This window comes from Fukomys damarensis, unplaced genomic scaffold (genome assembly GCF_012274545.1).
Source record: "Fukomys damarensis isolate Sample0158 unplaced genomic scaffold, DMR_v1.0_HiC HiC_scaffold_15, whole genome shotgun sequence".
Lineage (NCBI taxonomy): Eukaryota > Metazoa > Chordata > Mammalia > Rodentia > Bathyergidae > Fukomys > Fukomys damarensis.
In genome coordinates, this window is record NW_022900927.1 from 11421907 (window position 1) to 11445655 (window position 23749).

A 23749-nucleotide genomic window follows, 5' to 3' on the forward strand; every position below is an offset into this window, starting at 1 on the left:
TAAGCAAAAATAAATAAATAAATAAATAAATAAATAAATAAATAAAAATAAAAAAAAATAAAAAGGGTTGGGGATATAGCTTTATCAACTCCCTATTCCTAGTCACGAAAAGAAGAAGGGAGGGAGGCTGACAACAGCAGCAGGTACTGGAAAGAAGTGAGGTTACTGGGGCATGCCCTTGTGTGACCATGAAGGGATAGTAGGATCCTGTCCCTCCCCTTCCTCTTGCTTTTACACCTGGCCATGAGGTGAACGGTCTCCCTCCACCCAGCACTGCCACCATGCTGTGCTGCCTCAGCATAGGCCCCAAAGCAGCAGCAGCAGCAGCGAACTATGGACTGAACCCTCCAAAACTGTGAGCCAAAATAAACATTTTCTCTTTATAAGCTGATCATCTCAGCTATTTTGTTACAGAAACAGAAAGCTGAGTAATATAAGGTGCCAGACCCTGTGCTAAGTGCTTTACATCTTTGAATTTATTCAGTCCTTACAGTAGCCCTGTGATTTGCGTGCTACTAAAAAACGAGATCATTTTCAAAGTGAGACTGAGACACAGAGACACCAACTTGCCCAAAATCACACAATCTGGATTTGAAGCCAGGCGATAGAGGCCAAGAACCTATGTGCTTAACCATCCTCCTTCTTAACTCCTCTCTAGTCAGCCTTCAGCTCTCTCTAGACAGAATTCTGTGGCATCACTGCAGCTTTGAGGTGATCAAGGGCAATCCAAGAGCAGAATAGGAAGAGGCACAGCAGAGGTATTGAAGGAAACACAGATGTATGAGCAATGAAGCTTAACAGAAGAACACAAAGAGTAGCAGAATTTGAAGAAAGGAACAGGAATCAAGAAAGCAGAAGCTAGCAGTCGGCCGGTGGAGTTCCGGAGCGAGAATGAAAAGCAGAGGCTGGGCTGGGGATTTAGCTCAGTGGCACCACCCCTGCCTCGCAGATGCAAGGTCCTGAGTTCGATCCCAGGTATTAAAAAGAAAAAAAAAAGCAGAGGCTAAGAGTATGAAGCGTTATGGCCGTGCTCCAGAGAGTCTGAGAGTGATCCCAGATGTTAGAGAGATGAGATGTGGCAAGAAGAGGTGAAGCAATCCACCACAGAGGGCAGAGGCCTGTGAGGAGGGTGCCATGCTGGATGGGACCCCAAAATTCATTTTAACCACCACTATGATAGCATTAAGAGACGAGGTTCTTAAGAAGTGATTAATCAGGGGGGGCAGAGCCCTATGGATGGGATCAGGGCCCTTATAAGAGCGGCTGAGGGATGCATTTATTCTCTCCCACTCTCCTGCCGTGTGAGGACACAGCTGCCCTCCCCGTCAAGATGCCATCGTGGGAGCAGAGTCCTCATCAATGCCAGTCCTGTCAGTGCTTTGACCTCAGATTCGCCCACCTCCAGGACTGTGAGATATAAATGCCCATTCTTTATAAATCGCCCAGGCTGAGGTATTTTGTTACATTAGCACAAACAGACCAAGGCAGAGTGTGTGAAGGAGTCAGACCTAAAAAGCAGAGCCAAGAAGAGAGGTGTTTAAAAATAAGGAACTGGTTGTAATAGCCAAAACTTGGAAAGAGCCCAACTGCCCATCAGTTGGAGACTGGATAAAAGACATGTGGTTTTTCTATAAAACAGAGTACTACTCAGCCATAAAGAATGAGAAACTAGAGTCATTCACAGGAAAATGAATGCATATTGAGGCCATACTCTTAAATGAAATAAATAAGACACACTTGGGTAAATACCGAATAGTTCCTCTGGTGTGAAAAACTAAAAGTGTAAATAAGATCCAAATTGTATAACTGACAATGTGAAATAGGAAGAAAGGGGCTAAAGGTGTAGGAGAAGTGGGAAGGGTAGGGGAAAAGAAATAAGGGAAAAGAAAAAATAGGAGAAAATGAAAAAATGGAAATAAAGTCTTTGTAAATAGGGGAGGGTGGGGGGTGAAGGGAGGGCAGGGGTATGGGGAAAAAATGAGAACCAAGACCTGTCATGTAAAGATTCCAATGATGAATGTAACTGTACTATATTCTTTGAAAGTACCAATGAACTCCATGAAAAACAAATAAAAGAATCAAAATAAGGAACTGGATTTAGAAAGATAATATAGAAAGGCATGGAAAAAATGAGAAGAGAAGTTTCTCTCTTTGTGTGTTCCAGATGCCATCATGCTTTATGGTATTCTGCTAGTACACAAAAGCCAGATTTATAAAGAACATGGAATCAACTTCACGACACACACATAAGAGCATCCATTATCAAAAATTAAAACATTTGGGCTCAACAACAGTGCCTTTTCGCTATATCTGTCTGTTCTCCAAAATGCTTGAAAGTTTCATTTCTTCAAAGATAGAAATGGAAGAGACCAAACCAGATTGGCATCCCCTGTCCGCTCAATATCATCCCAACCCTGTCAGTGAGGAACTGCGGAGGAAGGAACATGCAATAGAAAATTATGTTTAAATGCCTTGAGAGAATGGTTTAAACACAGCCCAACTCTGTGACACGGAAGCCCTTCACAGGGCAGCTGCCTACTCTGCAGCCCGTGTGAGTCCAGAGAGTGTGACTGACAAGCTGAAAGGACAAAGCCAAAGAAAACTGAGAAATATTTTCTTACTGACCAGAAAAGTAGAAGTTCTTACCTGCAAGTGATTGCCTTCTTAGGAAATTCCAAAGGCACGGCTTCCGCTCATTTCTGCCTCTCCTATTCCAGCTCTTCGAAAAGTTACGTGATGTCAACCGTGACTTTAAGTGCTTACTTAAAAAAAAAAAAAAAAAGTTTGCCAAAAAACGGGTCTAGAAATTCTAAATAAATAGGTGGTGCTGGAGAATCACTGTTTCTATAGATACACAAGTAATTCCTTTGCTCTGATGGTTTTGAGAACTAATGCACTCCACCCAAACTGCAGTTCTGTTGTTCAAATGTTTCTCCCCTCGTTCCTACAAGTGTGCTTTTACATCACGCCTCTCCCTGTGCTGACTTCCAGGTTCCCCAACTTCTGTCTACCACTTACTTTGTCCTCCCATTGAAATCTTAGTATTTCTCAGGGTGGGATTTCTTGACCTCCCCGGTTATGAGGGGTCCTTTTCTCTCTACTCGCACATGCAATTCAGTTGGAGGTTATCTTCAGGCAGGGCCCACAATCTACCTTGATGTATGGATGTAGTACTTATCACGAGCCATGACAGGGAGGGCAGTGATAGAGACGTTCTAGCTCTTAAAAAAAATATACCGTTCCCCTTTCCCCTCTTTTTTGCATTTTTACCCCTATATAGAATCTAAATAATTTTGAATTAATCTAAATAATGTTGGATCTAAACATGTTGAATAAAATAGATAACCAAAATAAGAATTTTTATAGGCTTTTGTTAATTTTTGGGGATATTGTGATTTAAATAAAAACAAGTATAGAAAAAGTATATGTGAGTCATTTAGCATACAGATAGAGATATTTTTTTTCTCTGTAATCAGCTCATGAACTACAATGCTAAAGTTTTGGCCACTGGATTATGGAAAATTCTTGGAATAAATGAACATTGAACTAATTATCTAGAATGTATACAAGACTTTTCAGAACACTAAGGAGGTTTGCAAAATAAATGGGAAAAGAGTCTTCTGTTCTCATTAACATGGTTTTATTAAAATACATATAAATATAATTCCTATCTTCTGATATACTTATGTTTTTTGGGGGAGTTTTTTTTGTACCAAGGATTGAACTCAGGTCCTTGGGCTTGCGAGGTAGGTAAAGGAACCACTGAGCTAAATCCCTGGCCCATACTTATGTCTTCTAATTGCTTTAAATGTATGTTCTATTGTTTAATATATCTTTTCATCAAATACATTTTACTCCCAAAGACGGGCATGGTAGCACACTCCTGTAATCCCAGCACTCAGGAGGCTGAGGCAGGAGGATCACTGTGAGTTCGAGACCAACCTGGGCTACATAATGGGTTCCAGGTCAGTCTCAACTACATAGTGAGACCCTGTCTCAAAAAACCAAAAAAAATACATTTTACTTTCATAATAATTACCCCAAAGAAATTAGTATTCATTATTTCATAGTTTTCTATGTAAGATAAATTTTACTTATAAAAATATATAAATGCAAAGTTTTTAAATCTGTATTTCATCTAATTGCTATTTATTCAATTATTTAGGTAACCCCTTAAGTATGTCATTGGAGTATCATTATGTTGTTGGAATATCAATTCTGTAGTGGTTTTGCATGTAACCATTTCAGCCATGTGTCATCACCAAGTGTCCTACCTGCCCTACCAGAGGTCACTTTGCTTGTTTTAGGTAATAAGGGTTAAACCATTCAAATCACTCTCCAGTTCCTTGAGTTGAAATTAAATTTCCTTCAATTCTATCCTGATGTGGAACCCTGGCTTTGCAAGTTTCCCTCCTGTAAAACATCAATGTAATTGGATAACGATCACTAGTCCATGTACTGTTTGTATAAACATCTCTCATACAACTGGAGGCAATTACTTCAGAAATCAGGGAGAGTTCTATATGGCAATGAAGTCTTCCCCAGAGATGCTTTTGAGATTGTGTTGTAGCGTTATAATGTAAAAACTACAAAATAGCCCTGTTCTCACATTGACTATGCAGCTAAGGCCACGTGGCAGCAAGCACTCATTCACATTAACAACAAGAAAGGAAGAATACTTTAAAAACACACTTGATTTTGCAAATATGCCCTAGCATCCAGATGTTTGGCAGTACAGAAACAAAACATATGGATAGCAATTAATTTTTTTGTCACCAGTATATTTTGCTTCCTATAAGACTGCACAAGAATCTAAAAGATACTGCCAAATTTTTCTGATAATCACCTTCGTGCTCAGTGCAATCAAGGTCATAAAAGTCTGAAATGTGAATTGTTTCCTGCCTTAAACAATGCTTGGTACTGTTGGCTCTAAGTTAGCATGAATGCAGAGCTTTAAATTTCTTCTGAATGCACTACATTCCAATCTCACAAGTAAGGACTTTAAATAGCAGCTTAGCATCATGTCAAAATTCCTTAATGCTTTTACTCCAGAAAGAAGGCATGTAAGGAAAGTAAGAAATCGAACTGTTCCAGACCATCACATTGCTGTTTACGTGGGACACACAGTGACCTCTAAGAATCCTCATTATTCAACTATACAAGACAATTGGTACATTAAAACAGAGTTCTTTATGAATTGGGCAAATAAAAAGATCCAGTTGGAACTAGTTCTAATGCCTTTCTGTTACATAATGTCAGATGTGGAAACCGTCTATGCATATGCCCTGTGGTGTTATATAAAAATAGCATTTCTCAGTGCAAACTGATCTCCAGGTAATGTTGCCCAAGACGGAGATAAGTAACAAGTGACTATAATTGGTGGCTATGCAGCTTTGACAACAACCAGCACCACAGAAATGCAACCTAGGGAACTATTTCCAGTTAGCAATCAGGCTCCTTTCATTCGTTTGAATTATAAATACAGACAGAGAAAAAGAAGGAAAAGACCCACAAATATGTTACTTCGATTAATTCCAAGGGAATGCTGGATTGTGAGCGTCAGATTCGACCATTACTAAACCTGGTATGTAATTACAGCAAAACACCTTGCAGGATCTTGAAGCAATCATCTCTATTTCTCTTTCCTACTTGGTGACTAAAAATTACCATTTCAAATTTCAATGAGTAATCCACATCAATTTTCAATATTTAAGAAGTCACATAGACCTGAAGATGGTATGGAAAAAAAAAATCAACTCAAATATTTAGGCGAAGATCTCTCTGGTTCTAGGATAGAACACTACACTGCTGGCACTGCCTTTTCTTGGAATGGTACATAGGTAATTAGGAAAAAATATACCTATTACCACTCCTTGATCATATCTACATGGCTGAATATTCCATGTTGAAACAAAATAATCCTTTTCATGTGAAATACATGTCCACTCAAGGTAGCTCAGACATTCTCCATTTCACAATAGAAGCTCTTTGAGGGTAGAAATCTCACCTGCATGGTTCTCTGTTGATTGCCTCTATGCCTAGAATAGTACCTGGCACATAATAGGTGCTCACTAAATATTTGTTGGATGAATGAAATCAACCTTTCAACAAATGCTTCGTGAGAATCTACTCCTTCTAAGAAATAGTTCACTATCAAGAGATGAAAACAGGAGGAACATGCCGAGGGCCAGGATGAACTCAGTCTATTGGAGAAGACAGACATGGGAAAATCTAATTAGAATGACAGTCAAAAAGGCTAGACATCACAGGAGTGACGCGCAAACAGAATACCTGCACTTCAGCAGAGAAAGTAGGCATTGAACAAAGAGACTGTGAACTCCCACCAGGCACAGTTTTTAAAATTTTTAGAAAGGAAAAACTGAATCCAAGTTCTTGCTGTGAGAGCAACTTGAAGAGTGAGTGGGTAAATCCTCAGGACAGTTAGCCTGAGGTCGCAGGCTGTGGTCAGCCTAGAGTCAGTCCAGCCACACCTGGGAGATGGAAAGGGGCTTGCAAGATTTCACGCAGGCCAGGCACAGTAGTGAATGCCTGTAATCCCAGCACTGTGGGTGGCTGAGGCAGGAGGGTCACAAATCCAAGTCCAGCCTGTGCAACTTCATGACCTAGGGAGACTCTGTTCCCAAAATTTTTTTTAAAAAATTAAAGAGGCTAGAGATGTACCTCAGTGCAAAGGCTTGGGTTTAATCCCCAGTACCAAAAAAAATAGTTATTTTGTTCTTCTGTTTGTTTTGTTTTGACTCAACAGGACAAGTGGCTATTTTTCTGTTTCCTGTGTGTGTGTGTGTGTGTGTGTGTGTGTGTGTGTGCGCGCCAGGGATCGAACTCATGACCTAGCACTCGTGAGGCAGGCAGTGGCATCACCACTGAGCTAAATCCCTGGCCCTCTTCTCTTTTGCTTCTTGTTTCTGAAAGGGACAATAACAGGAGTGCTAAAGACCCTGGGAGATGCTGTTCTGGAAACACCAGCCATCAACTAGACCAGAGGAGGAAGTACTTATTCACAAAAGAGCTTTAGTCCAATAACTCCAAGGGCAGAAAGTTTGCTTGAGAAGTCAAGCTTATGGGTGGGAATCCAAGATAAGCCAAAGCTTTCTCAGGTTCTCCAACTGCTATCATCTTTTGCCAGAATTATTCTTATAATAACAGATTCATCAGATATGATCCCTGACCCATTATGTTCTTTACACATACATCAATCTTCTATTTCATGATTTGTGTTAGAAGTGACTTAAGGTTGTGGTATTAGAGAACTTACATGACACAAGTAGATTTTTCTAAAAATTGTTACCAAAATTACCTGAAATGTATACACATGCTTTATATAACAATCGCTGATTCATTTCATTGGGTTTAAAGCATTAGTTATGCTGAAAATATAAACAAAGTGCAGCTTTTTCTATGATTAGGAAAAATCTTTAAGATTTACTTAACCTCTTGCTGTGTGCAATTAAAGGGTTGGTTTGATGCTTGCTAATCTGAATTCCCAGCCTTTCAAGAAGAAGCGATTGTTTCAGGCATGTGGATCAAGTAGAGGAAAAAGAGAACCAACAGGACTTCTGTAAGTCTGTCAAACTTTACCTTTTTGATGCTGTTTAGAGGACAATGTTCTCTAAATGGGCCCTGTTCCTGCCGACTGCTTGATATACCCAAGCATCAAACCCAGGGTTGTACTACAGAACCTGAGGTACGTTTGTTCCTCTGGACTTGGGCAAGAAGCTTGGGTCCCCCTCCTTCCTGTAGAGTGCACTCCAGGCTTTTGCCTGACTCCATACCCAGTCAGTGCCCCTGCCTAAACTACATCTGTGCAGCACACACGCGTGGCTTGACACTGAGCTAACCCACCCATATATGGAGAGATGCGAAGCACTTGCCTTCTCTGGGGTGAGCATCCACAGTTAGTGCTTAGGAATAAACATGGACAACACAAATCACCTACAACGCTTCCGATTACTCTTTGCTTTGCTTTTAGATGGGTGAGTCTAGAGGCTCTAGACGATCCAGTTCCACAGCACCACTTACTCTGCTAGAAGATGATTTGGCAGTCTCTCAACGATCGTTTATTATTTGATGCATTACAGTGTAGCCCAAACATCCAACTCCGAGTTGTTCAATCAAGATAAATAAAAATTTACATTCACACAAAAATGTGTCCACTCTATTCCGCATCACCATAAACTGGAGGCAATCCAAATGTTCTTCGATGGTAAATGAATAATTACGTGTTCTATAGAATATTACCTAGCAATAAGAACAAACAACTGATACACACAATTTAGATGAATCTCAAAGGCCTTTGTGATGAATGAAAGAAGCCAGCCTCCAAAAGTTACATATTATATGATCTCCGTTTATTTGACATTTTCAAAAACATATTGTAACTATAGTAACAAAAAAAGCAGATGGCTATTTGCCAGGGGTTAGATGTGTGGGGAGAGGACTGAGCCAGAGAGTAAAAGACTCATTCTAATTGTATGCTAATTGCGATAGTAATTACACAGATCTATGCAAGTGTTAAAATTAGTAGGACGGTACACCAAAAAAGTCTAATGTACTGTTTGTTAATTTAAATAATCAAGTAAAAACACACACACGGTTATGGTTTAGATCTCAAATGGGCTCAAATGCTTCATATGTCTGCAAGGTGATTGAATCATGCATGGGGTGCTACCGCTGACTTGCTGTGAAAGAGGAGCCGAGTTGGAGGCGGGTCCTGGGACGGGACCTGAAAGGGTGATCCTTGTTCCTGGCCCTCACTTCTCTCTCTGCTTCCCGGCTGCCACCACACAAGCAGCTCTCCTGCAGCCAGGTTCCTCCATCCTCCCGTTTCTGCTTTGGAACCAGATGACCAGAAACTGTAACTGAGACAAAATAAACTCCTTCCCCTTCAAGTTGTGAGCAGTGAGTATTTGTCCCAGCAACACAGAAAATGGCTAAAATGTACACAAGTAGAAAATGAATATTTGAAGAGGTGATAAGGAAAACATTCCCAGATTCTTCCCTTGTTTCCAGGGAGTAGCAGCCCGGAGAGAGAACTTGAACTTCAGGAGCCACCTTATGGAAGCACAATCTTCAAGCCTTCTGCCTCCTCCTGGATCCAGGGTGATGGGTCAGCCTATGTCCTCCCGGCTACCCGCAGAAGCTGTAGTGTGTGACTGCAATCTGAGGGCCCTCAGCGATTCACTTCCCCGCCTGCTTGACTCTTGGATTGTTAGCAGCAGACCATTCCTCCAGGGTTAGGGCAGGTGTCTTCATTGTGCCGTTCCAATGTAAATGTCGACTAGAAAAAAAGAATTAATTAACACCTTGCAAGAAAGAGATTCTTCACATAAAGCAGACTCACAGAATTCTGAGAAAACAGCATTTAAGGCAACAACATTTGTTGAAAATACTAAGAGGAAAAATGCTGTAAAGGAAGATGTTCCCAAGGAAGAGATCTAGGGAAACTATGGAGGCCACAAAGGCTATCACCAACAGTGGGGACGGTTCCTGAGAAAGGACAAGGCAGTCATGTCAATACCAATCACTTCCCATAAACACTCAAATACCTGTCTATGCCCATCAAATACGCCCCAGCTGCAAGATATATGGGCCATCATCCCCTCACTCTGTCCATGTTGCAAATCCATCTTACTCTTAGGTGCCTTCATTTAAACCTGCCTAATTTTAAGTTCCTCAGGGACGGGACCTGTTTATTTCAAGGTACCTATCTTGTCTGTGCTCCCTGGAGATCCCTGATAGTTTCTAAATGGGTGAAATGAGTGAATGAATATGCAAGGACTCATTAGGAATGTCCAGCTAATGAGGACAACACTGATAACGATAACCTCTCGATTTCAAGTTTCCCTTTCCCCATTTCGCAGCCTAAAACTCTACGGTCCATAAAATAAAAGCACAAACCTTGTCAGAGAAGGAACATTGCCATCCAGCCACATAAACATTCCCATTTGAGTTTACAGAAACAGATTATACGAACAGAGCAATATCATATACTTCAACGTACAGCTGAAGCAATTTTTAGCGGACTGCATTTTATTCCTCTTAACTTTTCTCCACTGGACCCACCGTCTCACGGTCATCTCCTTGCTCTGCATATTGAAAATCCCTCTTATTTTTCTCAAAAAATGTTTCTCTCCATTGGAGAAGAAAAAGATTTGGTGGCTGCTTCTGAAATTCAGTCTCAAAAACAATTTAGACACTATCTAAATGAACTGGCTGTTTAAGAGTTTGGGTAGGTAACTGGACATAAGTTTCATTACCCATGTTCTAGAATTAGTGTTCTTTTTATACTTTACAACCACACACATTTGCTTTTTACTGTTCCTTTTTAAACTTCGACATCAAAAGAGTACCTCTGTTATTATCCTGGTGCACATCACAGTTTTCTCTTAGACCATCTAGCATAGGATGCCGTTTCATAGACAGAATCACAACTCCAGAAAAAAGCATTATCTAAGTGCTGTTTACTCTCTTTGTATTGAAATCATGTTTTTTCATGCATACCTGTACACACATGCAAACTTGTCACTCTACCTCAGGACTCATACACTACTCAGAAGCATGAAAATATTAAGCAGGCGTCACAGGTACTGGCCGCAGTCACATAGTGTCTCTTTTCATTAAAAGAGGAATTTTTTCAGTAGCAGGAGCAAGGCAAGACCTGAAAGAGGTCCAGCCTCTCCACACAGGAGCACACACAGCTTTACTGTTAGCACTGAAATGCTATTTATTAGATAAATATTACATTGAAATAGCCAAAACACATACAAGGCCATGGCAAGAATGAACTTTTTCCCCCACCACTACTTATTTCTTTTTATGTTATCTCCTTAAAGAAGGACTTTCATACCGTGGCCACCTTGGGGAAAATGAGACCACAAAAAAGGCATTCACGGTGGTGATTTTCTATACCCTCCATTCTATTATTCTGGATATTTCCTTTTGAACACGGGCTTTCTTTCCCACAGTTATGCTTGGCCTCCTGGTTTGCAATGACGTTATGTCTGTGTTGGTGACTTCCCAAACTGCCACTGGGAAAATTAGCACCACAGATCTAACATAAAGAGCTAAGTTCTAGCCTCTGTTGTTTCACTCTGGTTTGACTACAGACATAGTCTTCCTGTGGCTATTCATTATTTTGTATTATTTGTGAGGACAGAATAGAAAATATAGACAAAAATAAAACCCACGTACTAAATGTGTGTGACCAGTATTGGATGCAGTTCCTCCCGACTTTGTCAGCAAATGCTTATACCATGATCTACTATTTGAAAGACAGCAAACAAAATTCCCAGATCAGTGAGAAGCAATGTTATTTTCAAAGACTTTACAATCAATAAAAATACTAGGGAAAGTAACTATCAAACACAATTCTAAATGTGCTCCAAAAGAAAAATAATAAATAGAAATTTAAGAACAGATTACCTCTGAAGGGGAATGGATGAAGTAGATTAAGGAAGCTAAAATGAAGAAAAATGATTGGATCTGGGTCTTTTAAAAAACGGCCGAAAATGCAAAAGGGCAAAATTGGACAAAAAAGAAAAAGACATGCGCAAGTTTCAGACACAAGGAAACACGGAGTAAGAAATTCTAGGGTGCTTGTTTCAGCAGCACATACACTGAAACTGGAACACTACAGAGAAGATCAGCATGGTTCCTGGGCACACAAATTTGTGAAACATTCCATATTTTTAAGAAACTGTTTTTCAATCCTTGGTGGTATTTCTTGCTGTTATTAATCTTGGTTCTATTAAATGGATAAGTGCTTCAAAAAAAGAAAGTTGTGGCATGCTATTGCACAATATGATAGCATATTTAACAACATACCGTGTATATCGAAAACCTAGAAGGAAGGATTTTTCTAATGTTTTCACCATAAAGAAATGATGAACGCGGGGGCTGGGGGTTTAGCTCAGTGGTTCCACCATTTGCTTCACAAGCACAGGGACCTGAGTTTAATCCCCGGTACCAAAAAAAAAAAAAAAAAAAGAAGTGATAAATACTTGAGGAAACAGATATGTTTAACTTCATTTAAACATTATACAGTGTAAGGGTCAGAGATTTAGATGAGTGGCACTGTGCCTACCTTGCAAGTACAACGTCCTAAATTCAATCCCTGGTACAGTACACACACACACACACACACACACACACACACACAATGTATGCATTTAGACATATACAATGGATATTTACACAAAACATCATATGGTAGGTACCCCATTGATAGATGCAATTTTTCTATGTTTTTTAAGTTAATTTAAATTTTTAAGGGCTGAGGATTTAACTCAGTGGTTCTGCCACCACCTGCCTCACAACCACCAGGTCCTGAGTTCGATCCCTGGTACCAAAAAACAAAAAATAAACCAACAGAAAGTTAATTTAAATTTTTAAAAAGAAACTAGGGAATGAGGTGCCCATTTGGAGAATGGTATCCATGACCCATTGGGCACCATGAGTAGGGCTGATGACGGCCATAGTTGTGTCCTTCTGTGTGATTCTTTCACTCATTTATGGAGCTGTCTAGATCCAACTATGCCAACCAGTGTCCCAGGCTTGTAAGGAGAGAGTTGGCTTCACTTATAGTTAACATGACCCAAGAGAACCAAGACCAAAAAGAAATCAGGTTGGACCTAATTCTAATCTAAAGAATTAGAAAGTAGATTACAAGACTGTCAAGATAAATTTAATAACTATTTCTCAATAGGAATGAGAAACCTGATGTTCACTGTCTGGTGTTCACTGCCATTAACTGTAAAACCGAGTGGGACTCTGTAACTATGTTTTAAAATTGAATGAAATTAGAAAGATGGAGAAAATTAATAAAACATTTTGCAGTTGGTAAAACTTCTAGGCAACTGTTAGATCTGAATCTATGTGGAAATGGCATTGCTTCAAATTTACCATATTTTTGCTAACATAAATACATTTATAGCATAGCCATTTATTCAAAGATTGTTCATATTCAAATATATAACCATTTCTCTTGGGTATGTATGTCTGTTCCTAAGGCAAGCTCTCATAGCTAGAGCTGGGAAGAAATTACTGGAGCAGACCTATATTTTATTTCAGAACTGTTGAAAATCGGAGCTTTCTTTCTCTTAAGTTTCTTCTCGGGCTTACACTTTTCAAAGTGAAATGCTATGACAGTATTTATGCCTATAATTTCCTAAAATGACCAAGCAAGATAGAAAATGTAAGACAGAAAGATCAATTGCTGCTGAAAATGCAACCCCATCACAATTTATTTCAAAAGCCCCAGACTAATGAAAAAGGAGTAAATCTATTTGTTTTTAAGGAAAAGCTTTCTTCGAGTCCACTTTAAGAGATGATTAATGGCAGTGATTTTTGTGTGTGTTCCGCTGATCTTGCAGGACTGCCTCCATTGAATTCAAGTGGCAGTTGGGGCTACACAGCTTTATATCTTCTGGTATCACATGTCCTGCCTCAAATGTAATTACAAGTTTGGAGAGGCTGAATATAAAGAACTCATTTAGAATGGCCGTTCAGGTTGTTTACTATAGACCATACATATGGTTATTTAGAACTGTAAACGCATTCAGTTACTAATAGGCCTTTTCTTTTTAAAAAATGAATAAACCTCTTGAAACAAGGAGGTTTTACTTTAATCACTACCTGGATTTTAAATTTGCCCGTTAGACTTTCAAAGTCCAGAACAGGGCTTTGATTCTGTGCCATTTTGGTGTGAATCATTGGGGGGGGGGCATTCCCATGGACCTGGCTCTCTGGTACCACTGAACAATGCTCACCGCTGACCACTAAAAGAAGGGAACACCATATGCAAATACTAAATAGGTTCTCTGGTGTGAAAAACTAAAATAGTACTCAGGATCCTAATGGGACAATTAGCAATGTGAAATAGGAAAAAAAGGACCAAAGGTGTAGGGACAGTGAGAAGGATAGGGAAAGGGGAATAAGGGAAAAGGAAAAAAAATATGAGAAAATGTAAAAATGGAATTAAAGTGTTTGAAGGTGGGGAGGGGAGGAGGGGGTGAAGGGAGAGTGGGGACAAGGGGAAAAAATGAGAACCAAGACCTGGCATGTAAAGGTACAAGATCCCAGTAATGAATGTAACTGTACTGTCTACCTAGAATGTACCAATAAATTCAATTTAAATAAATAAATAAATGAATAAAAATAAAAGAAGGGAGCACCTCCCCATCTTCTAAGGAAAATGACAGCTGTCAATCTAGGGTCACAGGTCATGGAGAAAAGCAGCTCGTGGCTCCTTCTGTAGTTTTAAAGCAACAATTATCCCAGGAAAGTCATAGTTCGCAAATTATTTCCTCCTGTCAGCTCTGAGCTCAGTTTGTCCATTTGTATGGTCAATATTTGTCCCTTGCTTCTTTTCAGCAGCTTCTTTTTAACAAAAACAAAAGTGTTCTTTTTATATTTTCTACCCAATTTCAGGATTTGAAAAATCCTGTGACACAAATAAGTGAGAAAAGTGACATGTCACACAGTTGAATGCTCCAGTTTCTGAGAGGTAATAATATTATCTAAACTCAACACCACTGGCATTTTCAAGAAACTATCTATTCCAAATAAGATCTTTTTTTGAAACATTAACAAATTGGTCTTTCCTTTTTTTGGTCAGCTTCATTTCTCTTCCCAGGAATAAAATAGATTATCGCAGTTCTTCATTTAATCTGTTAGTTCCCAGATTGCTATTCACCCATGTCAGGAAAAAAATATGAAAGACCATATATTTTCAAATATATCACTATTTCCATATGAAATTGTGAAACAGCTGAGTGGTGAATGTCTGGCGAAATTGGGTGTGATTACACAACCAACAGAATTTCCACCATTTCTAATATCCTACCACATGTACGGTCATGTGTGGATCTGTAGTTCTCACTACAGAGGGCAAAAAGTGTTCCAGTATTAATATCCCTGAACTGTTACTGGGGTGCAGGATATGAAATAAGGTATGCAAGAGGCTCTGTGCATCTGTATCTACCCAATGGGGAAATCAATTTTCAATTCTGACTCTAAATAGAAGCTTTTCCTGCCCACGGAGGTTTAATGTTCCCTTCCCAGTACTTTAATATACAGCACAGCACTTCCACAAAGATAATATATAAACAAAAGGACACACAAATTCAGGGGAGCCCATTAAAGAAAGCAGGGTGAAGGGCTGCAGTTAACATTCAGCCACTGTCATTAGTCAGTAAAGCAGATACCTGACATTTACATGCCAGATTGGAGAGAAGCCTGACAGCCTGTAAACTTCATATGATTTAATAAAAATACATCTTTAGAACCCCAAACTTGGAGCAAGTGAATCAGGAAAGACAGAATCATTTGTGACTGTTCATGACAGATAATAAAATTTCACAGACTTTGCACAAATGGCTCCAGGGGGCCAGAACCACTCCCAAACAAAAAGTATTTAATAGAAAAGAACTAGAAATCTCCTTCGGGAAGTTTACATTCCAGAAGGGGTCAAGGGAGAGAAAACAAACTTGCACAAGGAAATAATATCAGGAACTAGAAGAGATAGGAAAAACACAGAACAGACTCAAGTGTTAGAGGTTGGCTGTGAGGCGTGTGTGTTACCCAGTTTTTCATCACTATCGCTAAATACTTGAGATAGTCAACTCATAAAGAGAAAGTTTATTTTTCTTTTGCTCACAGTTTTTGTGGTTCCAGTCCATGGCCAGTCCATTGCTCTGCGCCTGTGGAGAAACAGCACATCATGGTGGGAGCATATGGTGGAGCAAAACCACTCACTTCATGGGCAGGAAGCGAAAAGAGAAAAGAGGAAGAGACCAAGGTCTCACAATCCCCTTTGAGGGCACTTTGTGAACAATTTAAAGAGACCTTTCACTACTCCCATCTCTCTCTCTCTCTCTCTCTCTCTCTCTCTCTCTGGCAGCTGGGATCTAACTTGGGTCTTGGGTCCTTTCACTTTCGAGGCGGGAGGCAGAACCACCCCAGCCCTACCCCCCATCTCTTAAAGGTTTCAGCACCTCCCCCAACAAAGTCACACTGAGGACCAAGCCTTTACATCATGGATCCCTGGAAAACACTCAAGATATAAACTACAGCAAGGTAGGAATACTAATTTTAAGAATAGTGGAGATAACCTCAATGAGAAGGGGATATTTGTATTAAACCCAGGATCACAGAATCCCAGCAAGAAACAAGAGTCAGAGTTCCTGGGACTGAAAAAAGCTTTGCTTTGCTTTGCCAGGGATACTCTAACAAACACCACAGACTGGTGGTTTAAACAACAAGGTTATTTTCTCACGGTGCTGGAAGCTGGAAGTGCAAGATCAAGGGGTCAGCAGGGTTGGTTTCTTTCAAAGCTTCTCTCCTTAGCTTGGAGGTGGTCATCCTCTCAGCTTCTCACATCTCTCTGTGTCCAGATTTCCTCTTCTTTAGGACACCAGTCATACTGGTTTATGGCCCACCCTAATGGTCTCATTTTACCTTAGTTGTCCCTTTAGAGTCCCCACCTCCAAGTACCGTCACACTGCGAGGTACTGGAGTTTAAGACTTCAGCATGTGAAGGTGGGGCAGGCACTGTTCAGCCCTATCAGGCAAGGAGCGCTCAAGGGGTAGAAGGATGCTACAGAAGCTTTGGTGTGGTAAGAAAAAGGGAGTAGAACTGGACTGGACGGAGAGATGACAACTCTGCATCTTGCTCCACATGCACTATTCCAAGCTGCCTGAGTTACTGTCCTCATCACCAGGACATAATCCTCCACAACCGCAACCTAAGGAGAGAAGTTTATTTGTGCTCAGTTTTAGGCATTTCAGTCCATGTTTGGCAGATTAAAAACTCAGAAAACAGCATGTTGCTAAGGCCCGGGCAGAGGACAGCTGCTCACATCACGACACCAGGAAGCAGAGTCAGAGGAGCCAGGGAGGGAGATGAACTCTTTCACATCAGGCTCCACTGATCAGAGTCTCCAAACCAGACCTCCTAAGAGCAAGTTAGCTCCAGCATTCCCATGGAAGGAGCAGCTGCCTTCCAAAAGTCTGCTTCTGAACTCCAGAGGCCCTGGGGGTATGTCTAGGTCCTCCCCGGGTTACCTAGGAGATTTACAACAAGAAGCCTATGCCTCCCTCTCTCAGCTCATCTCTTTCCTCAGCTGTCACTCCCCTCCCAAGGCCCTCCTTCTTTGAATCTGGACCACAGGCCACCCACCACTGATGGATGAAACACCGAGTCTCCGCTCACTATTCCCAAACATGTGAGGAGCTAGAAGAGGCAATAATAAGGGTAAGGGGGAAAGAAAGTAGGAGACAAAGGCAACAGGTGTGGAGACAGAGGAAAGAAGGTGTCTCTGGCATGCACTTTGGAGCTCTGAACACATTTTCCTAAACATTGTTTTTCATAGAGTTAAGTCGAATAGTCTCATTGCTCTTACATGGCACTACCTAGAGGAACAAAGTTCCTTCTTTTGTAAGTCACACAGGCTCTGTAACTGGCCTGGACCATGACTCCCTACATGGCATTGCTTTTTCTGGAAAATTCACTGTGCGCTCTGAGGGGATTCCATACATTTTTACAAAATGTTTTCTTGTCCTGACTACATGTGGTAGACAGAAGAAGAATATTCACTACTCCAGGATATCCAAGTCCCTAGAATCTACACATAAGTTACCTGGTATGGCAAAAAAGACTTTGTGGGTGTCACTAAGGTTAAGGGCCTTGAGATTTTTAGATTATCCTGGATTGTTCAGGTAAATTCAATCTAACTGTGAGAATCCTAAAGGCAAAGAATCTCTTTCAAATGAAATAGAGACAGAGGCATCAATGAAAGAATGGCTGCCATGGCAACACTGCAGTCTCTGAAGATGAAGGCAGCAGGCTACAAGCTAAGAAATGCAGGAGGCCTTTAGAAACTCTTATGGTTTGAATCTACAATGCCCCCCTAGGCAAGCCTTCAGGGGGGTTTAGATCATGAGGGCTCTAACTTCAACTGTGTATTAATCCATTGATGATATCATAATTTGTTGGCATTATTAGGAAGTGATGGAAACAGGAGGTGGAGGCTAGTCAAAGAAGTGAATCATTGGAGCATGACCTGGGGACTATATTTTGTCCCTGGCCTCTTCCTCTTCGGCTCTTTCCATTTCTCTCCACATTCTGGCTGCCCTGAAGTGAGCAGCTTTCCTGCACCATGGCCTCTGCTATGATGTTTCTGCCATGCTACAGACCTAACAGCAATGGAATCAGCTGACCATGGATTGAAACCTCTGAAACCATGAGCCAAAATAAATCTTGCTTCCCGTAAACTGACTTCTTCACGAATTTGGTTATAGCAATTCAAAGCTAACATACATGCTGAAAACAACAGGAAATGAACACCCTCATTCCACCAGAGTCTCCGAAAAGGAACATAGCCCTGTCCAAACTTTGATGTTAACCCATTCAACCCATGTTGGATTCCTAACCTACAGAACCATAAGAGAGTAAGTTTGTGTCTTTAAATCATTAAATCTGTTATAAATTAATACAATGCTAAAATAATGTGTGCTTCTTTTAGGAACTTTGGAAATTTGAGAAAACATTTAAAATGGAAACAAAAGTTAACCATAATTCTGTTGTCTACCAATATCCATTTGTTAAACTTTTTGAGGTACATCATTCCAGTCTATTTTTTTCCTACAAAATTAAAGAGTACCTTAGTCAGTGTATTTTAAAAAACAAAAAGATATGGTTTTTCTCCATCAAATCAGTGTCATCCTTCACATATTGTTTTTATGATCTAATTATTTTCTGCAGTGTGTGAATATTTCTCCACACCATCATGCTTTCTACAGCAGAATTATTTTGCCTATATAATACTCCATCTTTATAATTGTAAGGTCAAAATTATATCAACTATTTCTTAAAGTTGTCTATGTTGTATTCACCTGTTAACTTCCAACTATAGATTACATATGTATATTTTATAAATTATATTATTATAGGCTACAGTGTTGCCATGTGGGGTTCAGATGTTCATTGGTGTGGTTTTCAGATCTCTTGGTATCCAAGTGGGCTCTGTGCAGCACATTCTGGTTCATCTTTGTCCTTTTAATATGCTTTGCCCAGAACTCCATGGAAAGTGGTGGAACAAGACAATGCACATTAAGGGGAGAAGGGTGTGTGTAGCCCAGGGATAGAACACTAGCACGTCTGCCTAGCAGTATGAGGCTTTGGATTCTAGCCTCAGCATTGCAAAAATACATACATACATACATACATACATACATACATAGGTAAATACATTTGTTAAAGACATGAAGAAATAAAGGGGGAAAAAACAAAGCCAAATACATCCCTAAATGATACTAAAAACAAATAGAGAAAAAGCCACAAAACAGCAAGATTTAGAACTCAAACATGGTGTTGCCTGTCTCTAACCCCAGCGTTGTGGGAGGCTGAGGTAGGAGAATCCCAAGTTTGAAACCACCTTTGGCAATTTAGCAGTTTAATGAGACCCTATCTCAAAAAGCACCACAAAAAACAAATAATTTCTTTAAGCCATAGCAAGGTTAGATTCAAACACTTTTATTAAATCCAAGAGGAGAAATGGAAATGTATCTACCAAGCACAGCACCATAGAAGAAAGCAAAGAACCTAAAGAAGTTGCTATCAATGGCAGAAAATCCAGTGCTCCCCAAAAACTTACAGGCAAGGACAAATATATTTTTATTTTGTATTCAAAAAAGATTCAAATATAAAGATTTCTAAATTAATAACTTGCCAAATTATTTGTTGCAAAAATAAAAGATGAAATACGTCATTGGATAAAATTTAAGAAATAAGGCTTGACTATCATTATATATTTTTCATATATATTAAAATTATTAGGCCTGAAATATAATTATAAATGTTAAATGTATTAAAACTTGATACATCTCTGATTACATTTCAAATTGTGCACAAAACAAAAAGTCACAAGACAGAATAAAGTTGAGGAGTGTCTATTTTTTAGAAAAACCATGTGGTCTATAATTAAAAGCCATGGAGTTAAAAACCTCTTGTAAGACCATCCTAGTCCTGGAAGTGGCTCTCCTGTTTGCACTGTAGAGACACCTGGAAAGTAAGGTTTTCTGCTCGTTGTTGTGTTTTGTTTTGTTCTTGCTATTAATTCCAAAGTTGGCCAATTAAATCAAGTTTCCTAAGGGGGAAAAAAACTCTCCAAAGGATTCTAATGATAAGCCCTAGCTAAATTCTATTGCTTCAGGCCTTTTGGCTAAGATTAGGTGTAATAGTCCTAGCTAAATTCTAATACAGTTCTGCCTGCCACCTGCAACTGTCTAATAATAACGCACTGAGAATAGCATCTGGTAGAATGAAAACTGACCACAAGCAGGAAGATTAAATTCTTCCTGCTCTGCTTTTATCAAAGATCTTTTCTCTATTCCTAACTAAGCCATGAGCCAATACTTTCTCACTTACGCAAATTACAGATGATGTTTCCAAGTTAGGAAACAAGAGAAGCAAGGTACCAAACAAAGACTGAAAGGTAAAACATGTAAGTCATAAAACAATTTCTTCAATTGGGTTCATCAGTCCAAACTTTCATGACTTGGCTCCAAAAGTACAGATGTTTTTCAACAAAGTAAGAGTATTTGGTACATTTTTTGGTAGATGGCAAGATAAATTCCATTTGCTTAAGAAGTCACTCCTCCTTTGATGTGGTTAATTATGACCTCTACATATCAACCTTATCAAAACCCATCTGGATAGTGCTCATTCTTGTAAGAATGTCTCTCATGGCTTCCCCATGACTATTGTTTTCATGCCAACAGTGCCCCAGGAAGATGTGCAGCCACACCAGTGACTTAAAACCTGAAAAAGCTGGATCCAGCCATCAAGACTACAATGGAGATGTGGGCAAATTTGGAAGATTGTAAGCATCTTTTTCATTTTTCTTCATCTTTCCTTCTGTTGTCCATTCATCCACAAGTTTAAATATTTTGTCCTTATTTTTTTTTTCCTGTGGTATGGAATAGAACTTGCTGATTATAAGGGAGAGACTTTTTTTAAATGCTAAAGCATGTGTAGAAAAAAGTGGAAGTTCTCTCTCAACAATTCCAGAACTAACCATGAGGTTGTGTGTTAGTCCAGACAATTTTTTCCTTATATACATACTATACATGCCTTCCACATTGCTTTTGATTAAAATCAAAACAGTTCCATACAGAAACATTCACACAAAATGAGTTTTATGAAAATTTTTAGGAAAGAAGTTCCAAGTCAGTCTGGTAGATTCAAAGGGCAAAGATCCTAAGGATAAATATGAGCAATAGAAGAGAGGAAAGTAAATCTAGAAAGAACTAAGAAAAAAGCTAAAAGATATCAGTGAGTGAAGAATTAAAGGAGGACCTCACTGTGGTCCTCAGAACTAAACAGAAGAAACAAACACAAGACAGAAATTTTTTATAAAACTGTCTATTTTAGTTTCAGCAATACAATAAAGCATTGCATGATAGGTGCTTACTAAATATTTGTTCACTACATTAAACCAGTTAATCTCACTTCCATTGTATGGCCCAGATCAAATTAGAACTAAGGAGAGCAGAGAAAATTTGTAATAGTTAATAATGAGTCAAGAAATTAGCTTAATAAAGTCATTTGACACTGAGATAAAAATTGATATTTGATGTTAGCTTGTATGTATATAGGAGGATAAACATAAAGGTAAACTTACATGAAAAAGCCATGATAAATAAAATATAGTAATGATCATGGCAGATACCAGGGGAAACCATAAAGCATTTTCAGGGAAGCGAGCCAGGTGGGATGAATGGGAGAGCCCAGGGGAATGAATGAACATTTACAGAGTTCCGGCATTTGCCAACTGAGTGACTCTATTTATCTACATAACTACAAGGAAGGAATTGATGATCTCCATTTAAAGTTATGGAAACTGAGGCCCAGAAAGGTTTGGCATCCTCAACCTCTCAGGTCATAAGTAGCAGAAATATCTTTCAAACACAGATCTTGATGCTCTAAGCCCAAGCCTCATCCCAACTGACAAGTGTTCCCTCTAGAGCAGTAAGTTGTAGGAATGGGCTTATCTGATAGCTAGGCTGTAGCAGAGTCTCGGCTGTGCAAAGTTTGATTCATGTTCAATGTGATCTTGAACTCAGCCCAAAGTTACTGGGCCACAACCTGCACGTTAAGAGATCCCTTGGTGATTGGTGTCCATATCAGTGTCTGAGAAGTGCTCTGAGAAGTACTCAGAGAACATCATTTTCCCTTAAATTTAGCACTACTCACTTTGGGGAATTTCAAGAATCCTCTAAAACCGAAAAGCTTGAAAACAGTGAAAAGTTACTTTCCACTATGTCTATTTCCATTTGTATCCTGGGCAGCTTTAATCATCTCACTTTTGTATGCGCGTATCAAACAGCTCTGACAATGCTCTGGTGATATGGGATTCTGCGTTGCCTGGCAGTCTCTCTATTGGAGGCTTAGTACTCAGTGTGGCAATGCTGAGTGGAGACGAAACCTCTCACAGGTGGGGCTCAGGGAATGACGATTAGGTTATCCAGGCTGCTGCCCTTGGAAGAGATTCATTCTGGCCTCATAGAATGAGTTAGTTCTTCCAGGGTAGGGTTGTTCCACCGAGAATGAGAGCGGCCCCTCCCTCATCTCTGGCTCCCAGCCTCCCTGTGCCTCTGTTCCGGGAACACATGCTCCCAACAGGATTTCACCATCCTGAGACCCCACTAGAGACCAGGGCAACATCTTGCTCTTGGACATTCAGAGCAGTGAGCTAAACAGATCTCTTTTTCTTTACAAACTACCCAGTGGCTGGTATTTTGTTGTAGCATTGGAAAGTGCGTTGTACACGGTGGAAGAGAATAAAACAAGTCAAAAGACAGAATTGCTCTTCGTTGGCATAAAGTGGACTGATGGTTCTCAGCAGCATTCATTGAAAAGCCAACTCTTCCCTCAAGTTCTTCTCTCTCTATTCTATCCAAATATTCAGAACAATGTTAGCCCCATCTCTACTTCTTAGACCTCACGGACAACTCCTCACAGGACGTGCACATTGTGTAGTGGGGATGGAAGTGTTCGCTTTGCAAATTCACCCTGAGCTTCTGTCCACTGCTAGGGTTTAGGTAAGCGGTCAGAGGACCCAGAGTCTTAGTCCAGTGTGGTTCCTCCCATTTCCTCACCCATGAGATGCACCTGGCTCTTGGCAGGTGAAGTATAGAGCTCTGTGATGCAGCTCCCGAATGGTATTGAGAAAGGCACCGATCCTTTCTGCGCCTCAATTTCCTCACCTATAAAATGGGCCTCACCTAGTTCTCAAGGAAATCAGGAGGATTAATGAGTGTTTGTAAAGCTTTGAGATTCCCTAGATGAAAGTGGCTATATAAGTATAAATCATTATCACTATCATTATTATTATTATTATTATTATTACATAAAGCATGGATGGCAGTTTAAGCATGGGATTATATGCCAACCTCCTGGGATGAAGATTTCTGGATAAACAAAAAGTGCCATGGACTGTAATTATCTACCTGCCTTTCCCATGTCTGTCCAGGAATGCATCATCATGTTTGCTCGCCTAATCATACAGAAACAAGGCTTGCTCAGTTCACTGCAGGTAAATTCAGATGAGATGGTAATGGAGAGTAGAAAATCTCTGGAACTGCATATCTCTAAGATCAAGCAGATCCTGCTACCCACGTGAGCCCTCGTCACCTAGTAAACCAAGATAAAAACAAACTTTAACCTACC

At 39.9% G+C, this 23749-nt stretch overlaps 1 long non-coding RNA gene and 1 pseudogene across 1 annotated transcript in view; one reads left to right on the forward strand and one right to left on the reverse strand.

The window, feature by feature from the left end:
• Window positions 1-8369: 8369 nt before the first annotated feature.
• LOC104873982 overlaps window positions 8370-23749 on the reverse strand; it is a 28121-nt gene continuing 12741 nt past the window's right edge. Inside the window, exons 3-4 of the long non-coding RNA XR_783621.2 lie at window positions 15677-15719; window positions 8370-9298 (exon numbers count right to left, since the gene is read on the reverse strand). This is a non-coding gene — a long non-coding RNA (uncharacterized LOC104873982). The remainder of the gene's footprint in view (window positions 9299-15676; window positions 15720-23749) is intronic.
• Window positions 11613-11710, forward strand: LOC117286182 (annotated as a pseudogene).